An 8,757-nucleotide genomic window follows, 5' to 3' on the forward strand; every position below is an offset into this window, starting at 1 on the left:
CCTCTGCATCATCCTCCTTTTCCCCATCAAAAGTAGGAGGTTTAATCTTTTGGAATTCCCTTACAGTTCCATCCTCCTCTTTCTCTTTTGTTTTTTTTTATAAGTTCTATTAGAGTCATATCCACTTTCAGACTTCTCTGACTCCATCTCAAAATTTATTTTTTTTGCTACCTCAGGCTCAATTGCTCTTTGACTAGACTTTTCGATCAATTCTCTTATCATTCTTTCTTGTTCCTTAGTAGCCTTGAGTAGGAGTTCATGGATTCTCCTTAGGTGAAACAACTCTTGCTACAAATTTATGATAATCTCCATGAACTGAGATGATGGTGGGTAATTTCATTTCCCAAATCAATATATAACTCTTGTCCCTATATTATCGCTAGAGGGGGCTCTTCTGTCATTCTATAGCAATCACACTCACTTGAATACATTTAATTTTCAAACACAACCAGGTATTAGTACCGCATACCTAACTTATGTATCTAATTTTTTTTAACTCTGTATGTTTTGAAGTCTTACTCTGGTGGTTCCTTCAAGCCCCATTTTGAACCTGGGCTCTGATACCATCTGTCATAAACTTAGGTTTACACAATTTTTTTTCGATATATATATATATATATATATATATATATATATATATATATATATATATATATATATATATATATATATATATATATATATATATATATATATATATATATATATATATATATATATATATAACAAAGTTAACTTCTTATATCAATTATGTTTCACCTATTACTATGTACTGTGAGTAGATATTATTTGACAACTTTATAGTTTGTGTAGTATAAATTGTACAATGTATAAAGACTAGTCACTTCCATAATGGATACTTTTGTCTTCTGTTTTTTTCTAATGTCATATATAATCCGTTAACCATTCTCAAGGGTCATGGTATGACATTATTAAAAAAATTCCCCTCCTTGTATTTTGACCCTTAAATAATTTAACTCCTAGTTTTAGTTTATCGTCGAGAATCATATAAGAAATAATCCCGTAGTTCTTGGTGACTTTCCAACACATTGGCATATCTAATGACTTATGCAATTATTGTGGTATGTTGTTGATTCTCAAATATAAAAGGCTGTTACATTACATTTTAATCCATCGAGTTGGTACTAAGAAAATGGTCAAGAATTAATGTTTGGGTGTAATAAATGACACTTTGTTAATGTTGATTTGGTATTTAATGATCCTTATGCCTCTCTTATATAAAAATGGACCTTGTGAACAAACCGAACTTGGTTATTGTTACACTATTCAGAGCCCTTTAATTAATCAAAGGGGTTATTGTATGGCCCTATAGATCCAAATATTTAGAATAATTATCCTCTACCTCAAGACCATCGCATAACCACTTGGCTCCACACAACAAGATTTTAATAGTTTACACCTTGCTTTATCCAACCCATATTTCGGTATTTAAATTTCATAATCTATGTTTTGATGGTAATTACATAGTATAATTAAATAGGTCGAGTGTTTCATCGTTTGGATGATTGTGCAACAAATCGTAGCTTGTGACCACACCATGGCCATGTGATCTTCACATGGGCATTTCAAGTGTCCATACCAATGGCCAAGATGAATCACGGTGATCTAATGGTGGGGATTTCCATGTTAGACCCTAACTGCTTATTCCATGTCCTTCCCATTCCATTGTTTCATATTCTCTCTTCAAAGTGTTGTTAGGAGGGTATGGGTGGGTTTTCTTTTGGCAAGAAAACCCTTGCCAAATTTCATGGGCAAGCTTCACTCGCTACCTATCAATAAGCAATTTACATTGTTCAACTAGTAACACCCCTATTATAGTGCACTCATATATATTTTTGTTTTAATAGGTTACCTCTGAGGAGAGAATATGACAGTGTTTATAATATTTGTCAATTTTGGATCTAGATTTCGTCCGAGTCTCCTGAAAGAAAAATCGTCAGTCGTTCCTCCTTGGTTCGACTTGTAGGTGCGCCTCACAAGCAAGTTTCATATATTCATGCCTTTATTTACATTAACTTTTGAGCTTGACAATTTTAATTACTTTTTCATGTTTTATTTCTGAGATGAACTCGTTTTGGCTTTTCAATGATGTCAGTTCTATAGGGTTACAAGAATCCACTTACATTCTAAATATCGTGTCCATACTTCTTCTAGTACCTAAGTGTTGGGGTTTCATCGAAGGTAATTTTTGTAGTTTTTCATATTCCATTTCTCATGTGTATACATGTTTTTTTCTTTTTTTTTTTAACTGCATATCATATTTATTTCCCTATCTTGACTAATTTTATCCTATGTGTTGACATATCCATATGAATGGGTGTATATGGCATCTTTTCTCTTACAGGTGCATTGAACGATATTCTTATTCTTGTCAACCCTATCATTAAATCCAACAACCTCTTCAATTTTTTATATTTTTTTACTTTACAATTTCCTGACTTCTCCTAATTTTTTTGTTTACACGTAATGCCAAACACATGTTTCCAACCTTTCCTTCTTGCTCTCTATTAGCTACCTATACCAATAGGTTTCATTTTTCATGATTGCCAGGGGAAGTGCCAATATGATCTACTTTGGTGATGCAAAGATCTCATATTCTTGTGAAAGACACATATCTACAGTTGATTGATGATGTCCTACTTCTGAATGGGTGATCCAATAGTCTAAGCTGGGTCATGCCATGTTTCAATTGTTGGTTGTAGATTAGAGAAAGAAATATGTCCAAACTGTTCAATCTTGGAAGATAAAGTAGTTAGGTAGAGAATGAAGGTTCCCAACTGTTTAATCTGGGGCCTTGGAAGTAATAAGGCTAGCCTTAGATAGAAAACCAAAAGAAAAAGCCAAAGGAAAAGAAAAGGCACATGAGGGTTTGCAAGTCTAAGTGCACCCTCCTTGAAGTAACAAAAAATGCTAGGCAATAGAATGGGTAGGTAGATGGGGTTGCAGAAGCATGATTTATGACATTTCACTGGCCTAAGCAAAGGAAAAACATGGTGTCAGTGTAGATCTTCTTATTCAGTAGTTTTCTAGCAGCAAGATGAAGCATGTCTAACTTCCCAATCATCCCCCATCACACTCCTTGCTAACATCCTAATACCACCTTTGCTTATGAGATAAATCAAATTCATGGATTGATCCATATTGCATAAAGAGCCACATTTCCTGTGTAAAATTCTTTTCATTTTGATCTACTCCCTAACTAAGTTTGGTTCCCAAAAACTTAGTATCTATCACTTCCCATTCCTATTCCCCTCCAAAATTAACTACTAACTCTATCTACACTTAATTCCCTATGTTTCCCCCTCCCTATTACTATAACACCATGGTGTATAAAACCCCAAAAAATATGTATATTCCCTCCCCTTTGGCACGATAGCCATATGCTCAAATATTGGGAAACCATGCAGAGATAAAGTCTGGTTGCATGTGGTTGTGTGAAGTCAGGAATTAAACTGACCCCTGGTTGGTTTAATAGCCTAAGCCCTACCCTTTTTCCCCTTACAACCACTCTGAAATGTTTTACCTACTTGATTTGCGAAAAACCTTGTAAAAACCCACATTTTCTCTAACCCGCACTATTTGCAAAAAACACCAATAGACCCATCCCTTACCCAAAGTTTTGATTGAAGCACATTGAACACGAAAACATTGAAAAAACCCATATTTCTTTGATTTCCAAAGTACCGCCTGGGCGCACATTTCAAGAAATATAATAAATTATTTCCCGCCCCGCTGCCGTATCGTCCTTTCATTTTATTGACCCGTCGACCGTCGGATCTAGGCTTTCCCATCCGACGGCTCATATTGATATCGGGCCGCCCCCGAGGTCCGGACGTTACCTCCCGAAAAGTGTCAGACCATGACGTCAGGCCAGTGCCACGCGTCGCTCCCATATCGTATCGGGAGGCCGCCTGCCAATACCGCCCCCGTACCATAAGCGGTCCGATGGAACCGCTTACCGCCCTCCGTATACCGCCTGCCCACGTCACGCCAAGTCAGCATCGCATCAGCGCCCGGCCCGCCATCGCTCCGACCTATCCGCCACCTCATCAATCCCCGTGGACCACTCACAGGCCGCCACGTCACCCTTTCGTACCCGACCCCACCCGATGACGTCATGCTGACGTCATCCAAAAAAAGCGCCAATAAGCCCAAAAGTCCATATTTTCACCAAAATTCGCGTTTTTTATCACTTTTTCCAAAAGAACTATTTCTCCTCTCTGCATGCAAATTACGACCATTTCATCGTCAACCTGCACAAATCGACTTAAAGACTGTGGGCGCCCTCAGTCTGCCTGCACTTACCGCCATTGCCAAGGTTCACCAGGTATTTCTCCGAAACCTCCCCTACGCACTTGGTTTTGTGCATAATTCACCAAAGCAAGCTTAAAAGGAGTGAAATCACTGTAATTACCAGCAAATCCCGGTGACCAGCATTTGTCTTCAGTTGTAAGGTCGAAATTCACCAACAAAAGTCCACATTGAGCCAAGTTTCCATAAATTTACAGTCAGTTCGCGCATTCGTGAACTTGAAACCTTTGCTGCACTAATTCACCGAGAAAACAGCTTTGTTAGTCCCAGCATTTGCTCATTAGACTTTCTTGGGAGCATTTCAATTGTTCTCGCCATAATTCACCCTGCTTTCCCTACAAATTGCCTTACTTCTGTAAAAAATACTGCTCGGTGTTACTCTGCCCGGTGAAACAAGTTCCAGTACAATTCAGAGTACTAATTAACCATGGAAACACCTGTAGCACTAAACATTCCACCCTTGAATTCCCCACACAGAGAGTTGGAATGGAAGGCCCTGGGAGATAGAGATTACCAGATGACAGAGACACTCTCAATGCACACCAAATATAATATCCATGTACTCAATGAGCTGAAGGCCCAGCACCTCAGTGGAACTGATATTCTAGGGATTTGGGACTCCAATTTGCCCATTTATAACCTCCCTCAAGTCAATGTCCTTCCAGATTTAATTCACAGATGCAGTGCCAACTATGACCCATGTCAAAGAGCTGTCCTCAATACCTCAGGTGCAGTTTTGTTCCATGTCACCCCTGAAGCTATAAATCAGATGCTGAACTTTCACTCTACAAAGCCATTGACAACTCTTTCCATGATGGACTTGCTAAAGAAAGGAGGCAAGCTGTCTAGTGCCCAAATCTTAAAGATAAATCAACTATTCATTGAATCAGGTTCTCAAACTGTGAGGACCCCTCCTATAGGAAATGTCTATTTTAATGAGTTGGGCAGGTTGCTTGTGGATTTGATCAGTTATGTCCTGGGTTACAGATCAGCTGAGGATGCTGATGTAACCATTCTGGCAATGATGTCTATTTTTTCCCCTGGAATGCCTCCTTCTGTGCACTATGATTATGCTGCATACATTGCTAATAAAATTCATGAGCAATTGATGAATCTGGAAAGGGAAAAGGTGTTTAGATACACTTCATACATCTATCACTTGTTCTTATTTTATCAACCTGATGGCTTCCCTATTCCCCTCAAGAAGTTTGATGCTCAGGGAAACCCAAGATCAGTGGTATTTTGGACTTCAGTGTTTCACCACACATCTTATTCACCATACAGCTACTGTGAGTTCATAGACCTCTTTATCCATCCAGCTATGTCCTTGCTATTGGGTACCCTCCTCCAAGATTGACAGATGAAATGCAAAGGATTCTCCAGCTCTCAAAGGCCTACAGCATTGGGGATTGGTACTTTTACCAAAACCATACAGTGATCAGAATATATGGCTGTGAATTGGCCCATATAGGCTGCCAAGATATGTCCCTATGAGTCTCTTTACCTTAGAATATTTCAGGCAATTTGGAAATGCAGACATGGTCCATTTCCACAGCAAAAACAAGAAGGTACAACTCAAAATCAGAAACCAGCTAGGCCCATTTCTTTATAATAAAAGAGAAGAAGGATGGAAAGAAGCAGACAAGATCCTAGAGGGCCTCCAATTGAAAACCAGTTTCCTCTGGTCACCCTATGACCCCAATCAGTTCATTAGTCTTAGAAGAGTCAAGTTTAAATTGGCTAGCTATGATCATGTCAGGCTTCCCCACATTAAGAAATATGCCAATTTGTTAAGATGGAAACAGGGCACTTTAGAGGAAGCAAGTCCTGGAGAGGAAATACTACAAAGAGAAGCAAAGAAACTTGAAAAAGAAGCTGACTTGGAAACTTGTGGGCAGGTTTCCTCTTCCTATCAAAGGCAACTTGGAGCAGCTGCCTCATCCTCTACAGCCCACCAGCAAGCAGCTAAAACTACTCCACAGGCAGCCAGCAAGGGTAAAGAAAAGGAGATGGAGCAGGAGCAGCCACCCCCTACAGCAAAACAGCAAAAAGAGCAGCCAAAAGAGCAAGAAAAAGTGGCTGAAGCTCCCATTTATACAGAGCAGCAGTCTCAGCAAAGTGTGCCTCCAAGGCAGGAAACAATCGTGGAGACCTCAGTGCTCCAAACACCAGTAAATGAAGAAAGAGGCAAGAAGAGGGATAGAGAGCAAGAGACTCCCCTCACCACATCCAAAAATCGAGGGGAGAAGAGGTAGAGACTAAATCCTCTTTCTGAAGAGGAGATGCCTATTGGGCAATCCTTGGGTATGGGCCCTCCTAGCATGGAGGCATCTGCTAGTTCTTTTCAGCAGGAACAAGAAAGAACCCTTGGAGGAGAGGTCAGCTCCTCAAGTCAGCAAAGGAGAGCTGAATCAGGCATAAAGCAGCAGTTTATTGACATCAAAAAGAGAAATGAGCCAGTCAGGCTCCAACTCTATAATCACCTGCTTAAAATGGCCCCTGCAAACCAGCAGAGGCTTATGTCAGCATATGACATAACAGAGGGGAAAATGACCATGAGTCATTTCATGCCTACCATGCTGCAGCCACAGTCAGCTGCAAATTATATAAGGACCAACCTTGAGGTTCTTGCCAAAGACATCCACCCTATGGACCAGATAGAGCTGCACAAGCAAACGGGTGAGATGGTCTATTCAACACTTGCAGACAAGACCTTCCTGGCACATAAGTTGCAAAATAGTCTGCATAATACAACTGCTCAGCTTGAGTTGGAAAAGGCATCCTCTCAGGCCAAAGACAACAGGTTCAGGTCTTTGGAAGACATCATTATAGATCTTGGGCATGACCCAAAGGATCCCAAAGCTGTGTAGGCACTGCTAAAAGAAAGAGATGCAGATATTGCAGCTTTGAGAAAGATGGTGAAGATCCCAGCAACCCTTCACCCTCAAACGGAAGAGGTTGCTCAACAGAGGAAAGACCAGGATGTAGCAGCCATGCTGCTAACACTACATAAGCAACTGGTACAAACAGAAGGGAAGCTGGTAGAGACAGAGGCTGCACTTCAGGAGGCATTAAAGCAGAAAGAGGGAGGCCAAACATCTAAGCCCCCTCAACCAGTGATCAACCTTGAGGAGCCCCCTCAAACTATCACTCCTCCCGCAGGGCAGACAGCTGAAACAGGCCCATCAACATCAGCACTAGCAACGACATCAGAACAGGCTCAAAGCCTTGACATGCAAAAGATGATGAAAGAAATTCAGGTTCTGGAGGCACAAATGGCAGAGCTGAATGAAGCCAAGGAGAAATTGGCCACACTTAATGAGAAATATGACAAATCAAAGCAAACTGTGGCTGAGAAAACCAAGGAAGTAAAGGCTCTTAAGGAGAAAATAAAAGAGCTAGAGAAAGAGCTCACCCTTGAGAAAGTGGTGGTCGAGATCAAGAAAGTCCTATGGGCCAATATTGGCCAATCAATAACAGATCAATGGCAATACATAGAGACCATTCATGAGCACATGGAGCTCATAGGTAGAGCACACAAGGAAAGCCAAAGGACAAGGGCATCTCTAGGCACTATGCTTGAGATAGCTAATAGAATGATCAATGTTCTCAATAACCGCACAGGTCCTCAGCTGGCAGCCATAGAAATCGCCAATAGAACTGACACCATTTTGCTGATAAAGAGGCTCCTCACTTTGAGAAATCTGGTGCAGACATTGGATAGAAGGTGCCAGGAGATGCAAACAGAGGTAAACAAATTTACTGATAAATTCACAGCATTGCATAGCCGAGGCCTTCCCAGCTTACTCAACAGCGCAGGAAGGCTACTATCACATGAGAATTATGCTAAAAGGGTAAACACATTTGCCACCAATCAGATCACTGCAGGATCAAGTATCCCAGAGGAAGCAGGGCCTGCATCTGGGCAGAGCCTCTATGAGAAAGTAGAAAATTTGTTTTTTATTATGAATGAAATCAGGCATCTGTTTGAAGTACCTCCTACTTACTTCAAATATACTGAGGCAGATGAAACATTAGGCACAATTTTGAGGCATCAGTTGCTACAAGGAATGGTGGACCAGCATGATATAGCTATTGCTGTGAGCCAACAGGTATTCATCAAGTTTTTGCATAAAAAATATATAATCAGTAGGTTCAGAGAGTTAATGCATTCAGTATGACTGAAAAAGACTGGGGTGAGCCAACTCAGCAAAGTAATTCAGCCACGAAAGCAACAATGACAGGTGCAGATGACAGGGCCGAGAAAGCTAGAGCACAACAAAGCCATCAAAACATATCATTCAAAATTAATGAAGAGCGCTCAACCGACTCAGTGGCCTTCAAAGGTCAAAAGATTTCTGACAGAAGTAAAGGATATTCATTATAAATTTAAGACAGCAATAACTTTCATATCTGTTATTTTGA

Source organism: Pinus tabuliformis, chromosome 8 (assembly GCF_031772625.1).
Source record: "Pinus tabuliformis cultivar Carrire ecotype Pingquan chromosome 8, CPIR1, whole genome shotgun sequence".
Lineage (NCBI taxonomy): Eukaryota > Viridiplantae > Streptophyta > Pinopsida > Pinales > Pinaceae > Pinus > Pinus tabuliformis.